Raw genomic sequence first — 12726 nt, forward strand, 5'->3', positions numbered from 1 at the left:
AACCATGTTTTTTTTAGAATAATTCTATGACAGAACCACATACAGGAAAAAAAATAATAATAAATAAATAAAAAATAAATAAATAAATAAATAAGTACATCTTTCACAAATGGAATTTACATAAAAAATAATTAAATCTAATCTCTGAATTACTTCCGATGTTTGGAATTGCTGCTATATGAAAAGGGAAAAATAACCTAGATATACACAACAAAATTCACAAGTCTTGTGACTCCATAGAGGTCAAGAATATAATAGTAATAATAATATCTTTATACCAAAAGATTTGTTGTTCACAGACAAGATATATCAAAATATTTTGTCATGAATGATAACAACAGCTTTTAGAGGACTGACACTTCTGTTAACATAATGAAAAAATAAAAATATAAATAAGGAAAACTTGGAATAGATTTCTCATGAAGACCTTTTCCTCTATCTTAGCCTAACATATTATGCAATTTCCTTCTTATATTATTCTTAAAATTATTCAATTCTATTCCCATCTTATTTTTTATGTGAAATCCCATCATTAAAGATTATAAGCCTTTCATACATGATGCTATGGATGGGTTATGGATTAGATAATCCATAGATCCCTCATTCAGAGATCAAATATGGCACTTTTTCAAGCCATTTCATTTCTCCAGTAGCGGGTGAAAAGGTTTTGCATCTAGCAATGAAACTCAGCTATTACCCTCTCCTTTAGAGAAATTACTGAGGCCTTCCCCAACATCTGAAATGCACTGCTGCTATTCTGGACCATCCTATAAGAAATAAAAAAACAAGAAGAGAACAAAATCAGGTTTGTTCTCCTTCCTAAAAATATACCATTTCTGCTGCATCTTCACTTTCTCCCTGTCCATCTCTCGGTACCAAATTTAATCTTTTTTCATAAAACTTCTGGTATAAAGTTCCATTTATCATAAAAATGTCCATTTTTATTTTTGCAATCTTTTCACTACTGATTGTATTTCCTGAGTAGCTAATCTCAATTAATTGTTTTATTTGTTTCTGGTTTATGATTAGTTCACAGCAGTCATGATATTCCCCCCCCACACACACACAAGGTCATAGTTTGTTTTATCCTCAAAAATTTTCACACAGATTTATTCTATCCTGCAGAGGGCATAAGCATTTTTTATAGATCTTCTGATTAAGCAAAGATTATCTTCCAATTAAGTAAGTGTTTTAATTTTGGTGGCTATATTTATTTCTTCTAATTATTTCCTTTTTCAATTCTTGTATCATTTGAATATATATTCCCTGTATTAAGTCCTATCTGTTTGTTATTATTATTAAAATTGTTATTATTTTTTGTCACGAATAATTTTATTCCTATTTTTTTAATAATTTGTATTAGTACTCTTAATTCTAGATGTCTATTCATTTTAGTTGTCACATTCAACATTATGCCTTTTTTTTATTTCCTTTTCTTCGAAAATATTAAAAAATTCAAAATTCTATTAACTTGAAATGTGAAAAAAAAAAAAAAATTACGAGGCCTCTGCTTAAATTCTCCTTACAGAATTCATCAATGATCCTATCTACACTGGCTATTTTTATTTAATTTTTACTAAAATTCCTATTTGATCGGATAAGAGGAAGATAGATTCCTATTTGATTATTTATGCACTTCTTCAAAGTCTACCTGGACGTATTTATATTATTTCATGTCAATCTAATCGTTATCTTATTTTTGTCGTTTTCCTTATTAGCTGCTGCTCTTATTTTGTTATTATTTTATATTTTTAAAGCTGATGTCAACTGTTTCGTTGCTCCGAACTCTTTTCTAAGCTTCTCTGCTCTAAACATTATGCAGTGTATATTAAATTAAAGAATGAACAGCAACATACAGTCTCTGTGAGATGACGGAAACAACCGATCACAGAATACTAGAGCACAGCTCTGGTCTTTATTTATTTTTTTTTTTATTGCGATGACTAAATTGACACTTCAGAATAACCAAAACTGGTAACTTCTTCCGAATAACAATCTTCTACACTATGTGCTCAACTGCATAAAGAATTTCTCTGTTAATTACAAAACTTACAAACTTAATCCATAGCAGAACGAGGCGTACAATTCTGAGTTACATACACTATGAATTACTCATTTCATATATCTATTACGAAATGAGTACACGAAAAGTCAAACAAAATGCATCCAACTGCAATTGAATTTTAATTTTCCTCTACTTGTTTTAGGTTGATTCCATTTTTTTAAATTTATATTTGATAATTTTGCAAATATATTTTCACCAAGAAAGACGCTGTCGGCAATTCACAACACAATTATTCGGCTGCTATTTTTAAATGGAAATGTCACTTCATAAAAATTTTTGTGGACGATATTTTAAACAATTTTTTAACGGTAATCGCATATTGGATTAAAATATTTCATGACAACACATTTACTGAATTAATAATTTTTATGTATGTTACAAATAACTTCAAATAAAGATGTAAAAAAATCAGTTATCGTTAAATATTAAAATCTCATATTTTTATCGATCATTCAAGTTGATCGATATAATTTAAAGATATTTCGATTCGACTGCTAAATACATCTAACAATCGTAGAAATTGAACATATATTTTATTATCATATATGTATGTATATATATATATATATATATATATACACACTAATATTTATATTTACCTAAGCAATATCAGATCACTGATGAGAGAGAAGAAAACTGCACTTAAATCTCAGACCAGCGATCGAATGGCTTGCTGACCCACAGATTTATATACATTTTGGTCTTCAAACCAACATCGGCATAAGAAACAAAAAGCAAATATTTACGGTCAAAGGTCGTGATATCTTTCAATAAAATGTCAATATTTACAAAATGCAGAAATGAGAGGTTTATTAGACGTAAGAACGAACGATGAAAGATCACAGCACAACAGAAGTAAACAAGGATCAAGGTAATTGCTACATTCAATGGCGATGCAATGCCCAAGCTTGATAAAACAAGAAGGAGCCGAAACTGCAGTCGTGCCACGTGATGAGAAATATGACCAATCGGAGCAACCTAGCAACGGCACGTAAAAGCTCACAGCTGTCAAGAGTAACTATACGACAGCTGAAACCAAGGTCTCCCAGGAAGAGAAGTTCGGCGATTTACTGTGAAATTGACATGGAAAGGTAGCAACCAGAAAGTGGAAATATAAGTGATGTGGATAACAAAGCTATAAACACACGAAACCTTTGATTAAATCATAAACAAAGACTAGGTATACAATATTTTTGTACTGCTACAAATCAAAAATTTCAGTATGATAGTCGCCTAGAAAAATATTAGCAATACTTGATTGAACGAACACTTGCCACAAAGTAAGCAGATCGATCGCATTTGAGTCTTCTGGAAGTAGATGCAGTAGCGCACTCAGGATTTAATCCTGGAGGGGGGGGGGGGCGAGTTGAGTAGACGACTTGAGAATACGCACTACGCATCGCATACGACCTATGACTAAACACCTGCAATGATCGCTAATTCATAAGTAGTATAGAAATAGAAGACACACAACAGAAATTTTAAAAAAAAAATGATTTTAATTAAGAAAAGATTTTTGGAAATGTATCTAGTGTTTTTATCCTTTTTCTTTGAGGGGACAGGGCCCCTTTACTCCCCCCCGGGTGCGCCACTGAGTAGAGTAGTATGCAGCGATCTGAAAGAATCGAAACGCTATCTAGATTTCTTAAATGTCAGTCCCACCCATGAGAGGTTGGAACCTTATTGCATATTTTAGTACTATAAACTAAAGATTATAATCCGAAAATCCTGCTCTAAACATGGAACTACAGTTCATGTCGTCAACAAACAGTGTAGTGGTCGGTTTCACACCAGACAATCGAAATCATCTACCACCTAAGGATTCACAAACATCCATGCCATAGTTGGATTCGAACCTACGGCCTGTTGGCCGGAAATGGGAGAAGTTATTCACTTGACCAACCGGCCTAATATTGCACGCAGTAAGTACTATTAGAAATGGGAAAAATGTCTTTTCCCCACAAGAGTACACTACAGATAGTAAGCTGAGATATTGAATTTGTTGGATACCAAATGCTTTCTCATTGTACAGTTATAAAAAATTAATAAATAATAATTATTTTATTATAAAAATATTAAAATTTAGTTCGTATTTCGCCGTTTATTTTAGAGAAAATTGTACGGATTCATGCAAAAATTTTATAAGAAACTTCCAGAGATTTTACAAAAGAATCCCCTCATTTCAAAAAAAAAAAAAAAAAAAATCTAAACACTAATCAGTATTTGCAATCAGTTATCTTTCTCAATATAGGAACATGTATGTATATGAAAAGGTGCATTTCGCAATTGCATTATTGTTTAGTATGTCAGCCATTTTGAGAACAGAAACGTTTTTAGGGCGTTTCGCAAGTGCGTAATGCATCCAAACAATCATTTTGTCCATACGTAAGTTCTTCTGACTCAAATTGATTGATTTTACTCAAATCTGATATTTTGAATCATTTCAAATATTTTGAAATCTTTGAATTCAAAATATCTAATTTGATATTTTGTAAATGGTCCTATTGTTTAATGGGGCCATTTATAAAGTTAAAAAAGCGGATAAAATGCGTGGGAATTATATACCGCAAGAACTATAATCTGGCTTGAAAAAATGAAATAAGATATAACATTTAAGATATACACAAAGAAATGCCAGTGTGGTTTTTGATTGTGATTTCGATCGGCGCATTTTAAAGAGAAAATCTCGCGTCTTTGGTTATTAATATCAAACCGAAGTAACTGCGGTTCACATATGAATCCAGTGGAAGATTTTTGCCGGATGAAAAACTGAGTTTGCAGGAAGGAAAAAACCTGCCGGCTGACCTCTTACTGAACGTTCACCGAACCCAAGACGGGATTCGAACCAGGTCTCTCAACCCCAAGGGCAAAGGAGACAAAACTAACCCAAAAGTTCATACAGAGGTGGAAGAGTTTAACACCGGGAAACTGATTTTTCCTTCCGCAAAACACAGCTAAACGGGCATAATACGCTAGCGAGTATCGTCGCCATAATTCAGAACAGTATCCCCTCCCCCCCCTCTCTCCCACCAAAAAAAAGGCTAAATAATCCGAAGTGATATTAATAATTCTTATTAAAAGTCGTAGTGCCATTTCAACTTTAGTTTCAATCGAGTTAGTTTGTTGTGACAAAATTAGGCAAAACAGAGTTACGTCTGAAGGAGAAGCTACTGATCGGACGAAGTACAATCCAGGACTGAAAGCTATTATTATGTTTAATTGTATGATAAACAAACGTAATCTCTTTTGCAGCTAGCCTGTCTTTCTTGTTCGCCTAGTGCTTCTGAGTTAGTCACGGGCTAACCAAACGACTTACAGATCTCAATGTTTACTGTGTAGAATTTTATAAGATGGTAGCTTTCGGTGTACAACCGGCGGGAAAAGAAACCGGGACACCAAAGTTTTCAAAAATGTTGTGAACTATTCTTCTAGTAATAACTGTTTTTGGTTTCGAAAAATAAGACAAGTACTCACTTGTCATATATATGAACGTATGATATATAAGTCAACAAAGAAAGAATATATAAGTCAACTTTGGTATAAACATCCTTTTCTATACAGTTATCAATGTAGTTGATGTAATTTTGTCAACGTTGAACCAAGGGTTAGAAAAAAAATCGGTGTCACGTGTCTTTAACGACAACATGTTGCAATTGTTTGTTTGCAACGTTGGTTTCAAACTCGTTTACAGCCAAGTTCTTTGGCGATCCAAAGAGATGGAAAGCACTGGATATAGATTGGACTATGAAGCGGGTAATCTAGAATCGAATGGTTGTAGCCCCCACAAACGGTAACCACTGGCGTGTGTGGCACAGTGTTATGAACTCATAGTAAAGAATCAAATACTCGAGAAGGTCCCATCCTATCAGAAGAGCATTTTTCTTTGGTACTCAACATGCACAATCATTTCTGCTATCAAGATGAACATGAACAATTCTGTGCACAATACCTGCAGATGATTAGCTTTTGGGCAGCGCCACCCAATTCAGTGCATCTTTCTTTTCTATTAAACCTGCTCGGTAGATCAGCTGGTAAACGCCATGGTTTGTGGCTTTTGTCAAAGGCTACGATCCAAATCCTGCGTAAGGAATGGACTTTTGTAAAAACCTGTTATGAACGAACTACTATACCTTTTTTGAGGATATAAAGGTTGCATATTTGTCATTTAAAAAAATCACATCTGCACGATAAACATCAGTGGTAAAAATGTAACTGCAGGACCGTCCATGAGATGCAATCTTGTGATCAATATGAGAAATCAAACTGTGCAGGGGAAGAGATTTGATTGAAATCAAATCTCTTCCCCTGCGAGCGATGCGTTTTCGCGTCTGGTATGTTATCTCATTTTCTGAAATATCCTCGTATATGAAACAGACATCGAAAAGAGACATTTTGCATACTAAAAATTCTTCGACTTGTCAGTATGCAGAAACTCCTTTCAGCTGAAGTAACATTTAAGGGGGCCTTGAATAGAATGCACATCCTATATACAAATAGAGGAACCAGTTTAAATTCATTCTTGTAAATGAATTAACAACGAAAATATTCGTTAAAAAAAAAACGGCTGCTCAATAATATTGCATCACTGACAAGTACAATATACAAAAAATGACAGATTCAATTTTCAGAGGGAAGATTGGAACATATCACAAGCGGGACTTTATTATTAAAATTATTCAGTACTATTGCCATTTTTAAAATTTCGTTCCATGAGTTGTGGTGAAAACGACAGGAGAAGCAATGCAGTGGACACTGGTTTCTCCATCACATCGATGCTCCTTACACTTGCTAAAATAGCAAAATTCCACACCCTTCTCATTCTTCAAGATGGACACCCGAGAGTTTTTTATTATCAGAAATCAAGCTGGCACTGAAGGGAAGAAAGACTTGAAGACAAAATAAATAACGAAAATAAATGAAACTGATTATAAGTATTAAAGGGATAAAAATCCTATGTTTTTATATAGCCAGTAAGTGAAACTCAAGATCGAGAACTACGATCTATGAGTTTCAATGCCGAAAAACTATCGCGAAGGCGATTCCAAGCAAAGGTGGAGCAAGCTCCCTCACTATTCTTGATATTCTCTCATAATGTAAAACACAGCTCCTAGGAGATGTAATACTATCATTACATTATGAGGAGAGGTCACTACTCAGACCGGTTCCAACCTTTTTTGAGGTCTCATCAGTGAGTAGGTAGACCTGGAAGATATCAAAGCTTAGTGAAAAGAACTTACATACCTTCGCTATATTTCTCCTCATAATGTAATGACAGTATTACATCTCCTAGGAGCTGTATTTTACATTATGAGAGAATATCAAGAATAGTGAGGGAGCTTGCTCCACCTTTGCTTCGAATTGCCTTCGCCGATAGTTTTTCGGCATTGAAACTCATAGATCGTAGTTCTCGATCTTGAGTTTCACTTACTGGCTATATAAAAACATAGGATTTTTATCCCTTTAATAACTATTAAGTTGCCAGAAAACTAGCCGTTTGGCTTTTCATTTTGATTATAAGTATATTTGACTTCTTTTTCATCTTTGAAGTTTCAGTGTTAGATAGTTTGCAAGAAAGGTACCTCAACAACAACAACAACAAAAGGAAATCAAAGAAATAGCAAAAAAAAAAAATGAATTTTACGAAGTACTTCGACAGCAAAAAACAGAATTGCAAAGGCATAGAAGATACATAAATAAAGTTGGAATCATTTCTATTTCATATGTGCGATACGCAGGTTAGTAATATACTTTACTGCCACTTTAAATTGCAGTTAAGAAAAAATAGCCGGTTTTCACAAAATATTAATATATATAAAATTGTTTCTGAATTTTGATAATTCGGAAAATAATAGTCATATTTAATCGATATATTTGTCTATAAACAAGTGTTGCTTTTATATATAGAGTATCAGAAAATACAGTTTCAAAAATGGAACTGAGCTTGGAAAAAATAAACGACAAAGTATATCTTCTTATTTAACAATGTAAGAATCATAAAATGTTTCCCTCTGTGTAGCCTCGTGGTAATCTCGATGACTAGTGGTACTTTGTATAGGCGTTTTAACAGCTGGTTTCCCACTTGGTCACTTTCTGCCATACAGAGACCCATCCTTCTGAGCAATTCTGCAGCTAACTAGCATATAACCAATGGCAGAACTCACTCAATATTCACACAAGAATACTAAGTAGGACTGGAATGTGAGAGGGCAGTAGGAATACGAGAGGAACAGAGATGCTATCCACTCGGCTTGGTTGGCCGAGTAGACAGCATCTGTGTTCTCCGGCCTACAGGCTGTGGTTTTCAATTTCACTGTGACATCAATGGCAGTGAAAATCTTTGAGTGTAGACCAGTGGCGAATTCTCCATGATTGCTATGCTTGCTGTGCAAACTCATTTATTGAGAAAGAAGTAATATTTATTTGTTAATAAATGCATGCATTTATAAGCATTCCATTTAGGCTTTTATTTTTGTAGACAGAAGACGTCTTAAGCTTGCCCAGCAATAATTGAGCTTTGCGTTGTGTATCGAAGGCCGATGCTTGCTCGTCTAGTCAAAGCTACCTTGGCTTGCTCGGTTGTAGGAGCTTCCAGGTCCTCGCAGCAGCACTGTGATTTCATGCGCACGTATAGCCATTTCACGTCGTCTCACTCTGTTGCTTAAACACAGGCCATACGCAGTCAATGTAGCTCTAGCCAGTGAGCTTCAGTCAACCTTCAAGTGTGTGTGTGTGTGTGTGTGTGTGTGTGTGTGTGTGTGTGTGTGTGTGTGTGTGTGTGTGTGTGTGTGTGTGTGTGTGTGTTGCTTGGGAAAATTAAGTTACAAGCAACTTTTTATGACGATGTTATTGACCAGTTCATAAAGAAGAACCGTAGGGTAGAATTTGTATTCAAGTGGCTAAATTGAAAATGATAGAATATCATTTGTAAAATAAATGTTGTATTTGTATGATTAAATGTACATAAATTTCTAAATATATAGTTTTAAATGGTCAGTAATTCATTATTCCGCTAATCAGACTTCAGTCACAGCCCTCACTCCTTGAATGATAACAAGAGTAAGCGTGAATTTCAAGACCAACCAGCTATTATTTGATTATAGCTATCTACATGCACTTATAACTTGAATAAATAGAATACAGATTATAAAAATATTTTAAGTAATTCAAGTTACACTAAATATTCCGGATCACATTTTATATCAAACTAGCCCGTTTTCCACTAAATTTATATATATATATATATATATATATATGTAAATTATTTGCCTAATTCTATCGATACATATACATACTCACCAGTGAATTAAAAACCTTTAAGCGCAGATGTATTAAAAGTCACTTATGCATCGTATATATACAATATTTACGATGCATAAGTGACGTTTGCACACGTGGTCACTGCGTCACCACGTGCTCTACGCAGTAGACGTTGCCCAGTGTGACTGCTGACTGTTAACTTAAATGGCGAGATGGACGTCAATCCCTTGGACTTTTATCCCTTCATCGCTAGATTGTGATTATTGATAATGAGAAATTTTTGAGCGCGTGGCTCGCCCGAATTAGGGCTGTGTAGAATCGTTTGAAGCGATGATCAGCGCTGCCTTCGGGCGTTTGTGTCTCCATCTGTCGTTTTCATCATAATTTGATGCATCACGAATGAGTTGGTTGGGGTGGAGTGATGCCTGGGCGAAGTACTTGGCAGCAGTCTGGTTGAGATACGAAGGTATGTCTGGCATGTTTCCGTCTTGGTGGAGGAGAGCATTCCTAACAAACCACGGGGCATCGAAGATCATTCGGAGGCATTTATATTGTAGTACCAGTAGTCTTCTGATGTTGCTGGGGGAGGTGTGGCTCCATGCCGGCGATCCGCACGTTAGTATGGGTCTGATGATTGTTTTGTATATTGTTAGTTTGTTTTCTGTACTGACTTTGCTTCTTCGGTTGAGTAGCGGGTAGAGTTGAGCTATTGCTGAGTTGGCTTTGTTGCAGGCATGTGAGATGTGGGAGTTGAAGCTGAGTCGGTTATCCAGTTTGATTCCCAGGTATTTTACTTTTTTTTGCCATGGGATATCAGTGTTGAACATCATGACTGCTCCGTGGTGGGTTGCTTTCCTTCTTCTAAAGAGTATGGCCGTACTCTTGTCGGCGTTGACATCTATCGTCCATTTCTGAAACCTGTGAGGTTGCGGAGAGTAGCGTTAAGCTTTTTGAAATTTGTGGAGGACTGCATGGGGATGATTTCTGTTTCCCGGCCTAGGCTTAGTAGTACCAGATTGTGGTCGGAGCTAAAGTAATTGACTACCTGTAACTGGAATTGGTGCGAGGTGTTCCTAAAAACGGCTATATCCAGCACATCAGGTCTTCCCAGCGGTCCGTAGTGTGTTGGTTCGGCGGGACCTGCTATGATGATGTTTCTTGTCATAGCGAACGTGTGTAGGCTCTTCCCGTTGTTGTTGGAGTTCCTACTGTTCCATGCAGGATGTTTGGCGTTTAGGTCTCCCGCCACAATTGTTGCTTCGTTTGTGTCGAGGAGCTGGGAGAGATCCGAGGCTAGTAGTGGTTTGCCTGGAGGGTTGTAGACTGAATATAGCTTTAGATTACCTGCATTGTCGGTGTGTATCTCAATTCCAGTTTTTTCCAGGTGTGTAGTCGTTGTCTTCTTGATCTCATTGTATCTTGTCTTTTTTGACAAAGATGGCCGTTCCACCTCCTCTGACATTGAGTCTATCATTCCAAGTAGTGCGTGGTTCCTTAGTTTGGGGTTGTCGCAGGGCCGAAGGTGCGTCTCGTTGATTAAGAGGATGTCTATTCTATGTCTTGCTGTAAATTCTTGTAGTTCCAGTAGTTTGTTGTTTAGGCCGTTGGCATTCCAAAATGCGATCTCTATGAAGTTGTTCGAACCAGGTGTATTATTCATTGCTTATCATTGTGAAGATGACTTGAGTGTTTTTTAAGAACTTGTTTGTATCACTCTGATTGGGGTTGGTCTTGCTGAAAGCCGTTAGCATCTCCCCTAGGGTGGCAGCTAGGATAGCAACTGTGTTCTGACTGTTGGGCATAGGTTCTGCTGATTCAGCCTTTGAGGTGACTGCTGCAGCATATGAGCTGTGTGATGTTCGCTGATAGCTTCCTTCTTCAAGGGGTTTTTGAGCTGGTGGAGCGCCTGCTTTTCTGTTTCTTGCCAGGTTATCTGGGTGGAGAGTGCAGCCTCTATAGTTGGCTGGGTGTGACCGCCGTAGTTTGCACATGTGGCTGGAGTTGTGCGTGGTTTGGAGCATGTGTGAGTAGGGTGACTGTCCCCGCACTTCACACATTTGTACTCCGCTCTGCACAGTTTCTGTGCATGCCCATATCTCTGGCAGCGATGGCATTGTCCTGCTGTTGCTTTCTTTCTGAGTGGTTCGGTTTTAATCCTGAGATTGCAAACTGTTTTGAGATCATAAATCTCTCTTTGTTCCTTACTAATTTCCACAAGAACTGGCGGCATGGGGCGTTTGTCTGCCCGGTGCATTCTTGATATTTTTATGGGCTCCAGTCCTTGAGATCTAAGGTCGATGGCTATTTCTTCGGACGTGATTTCTTCTACCAGTCCTCTGATGACAACTTTAAGCTTTTTTTTCGCTTTTCAGTTCGAAAGTGTGGTATGGCGTCTTTAGCTCGTCCATTAACTTTGTTAGCCGACGGTAGTCTGATTTCCCTTCGGGCTGGATGCGGACTCCGTCGGAGTTTTCGGCTGTTTTAAATTTGATCTCGGAGTTTCTCATGGCCTCCGAAATTGTCGACCATTGTTTTTTTGTCTCTTAAGATTACCAGCGGGACTCGTTCTTTGATATGTGCCGCTGTGTCCATTGGCTGGTGTTCCGGTTCTTCGGGTGGTGTCGCTTTTTTCTGCTCACCGTTTGGTAGTCGTCTGGTTCTTCCGGGGTCTGAGTATCTGTGGCTGGGTTGTTGTCTCTTGTGTCATCTTGAGAAGTCGTGGGGAGAGGTTCTGAAGGTTGATAGTCCTCAGATTCCACTTCCGCGATTTGATGGATCTCTACTTTACCCGGCCATTTTGTATGTAGCAGGTTTCCTACATGTCGGAAAACTGCAAGCAGCTGCTTAAAGTCTAGTTCATCGTACGGACTGTTCATGATGATTAAGACTCGTCTGCAGTTTGCTGTACAATATTCAGAATCACTATACTTTGTGATCACCTGTCTCAATCTTTACCTTTACCTTACCTGCTTACCTGAAATTTTGGCATCTGCAATACATATATCTTATTCTTATATTAATAAAATGTTCTCAAATAACTCTCACTTATCCTTATCCGCTTAATTCTGATCTCCTGAATTCTCTCGACTTGCTCTATCCAAATCTCTTCTCTTCGGCCTATCTCTTTTACGGTACAATAGTAAACTCAAGATAGTCCTCCCTTCCCCCTCCTATTTTTGCCCAGTGTGAGACTACCTACTACCCTACTAAATAGCTTGAAAATGTTCTTGTTTGGTCTTCAAGCATGATTTCCAGATTATCCACTCTTTAAGTTAATCGATCCGTTTAAGAGGGTAGGGGAATGGAGTTGTGCAATAGTTTGATTGACTTTCATGGTGAGGAAATCTGTGTGCATCCTGAAGTGCAGGCATTGATCTAGTTGTGCTTCTAGCTATTTGGCGGTT

The 12726-nt window shown here is 37.0% G+C and overlaps 1 protein-coding gene across 2 annotated transcripts in view; it reads right to left on the reverse strand.

Annotated features, from left to right (window-relative positions):
- LOC150094566 (inositol hexakisphosphate kinase 3-like) overlaps positions 1–12726 on the reverse strand; it is a 73830-nt gene that overhangs the window by 38350 nt on the left and 22754 nt on the right. The window contains exon 1 of one of the 2 annotated variants that reach the window (XM_090411854.1): positions 2665–2938. The exons of the other annotated variant lie outside the window; for it this stretch is intronic. The gene's annotated coding sequence lies outside the window, so the exon portion shown is untranslated. Of the gene's footprint in view, positions 1–2664; positions 2939–12726 lie in introns of those variants that run through there. 2 annotated transcript variants of the gene reach the window in all.

This window comes from Typopeltis vanoorti, chromosome 22 (assembly GCF_054136105.1).
Source record: "Typopeltis vanoorti isolate ZY-2024b chromosome 22, IOZ_Tvanoo_1.0, whole genome shotgun sequence".
NCBI classification, from domain to species: Eukaryota; Metazoa; Arthropoda; class Arachnida; order Uropygi; family Thelyphonidae; genus Typopeltis; species Typopeltis vanoorti.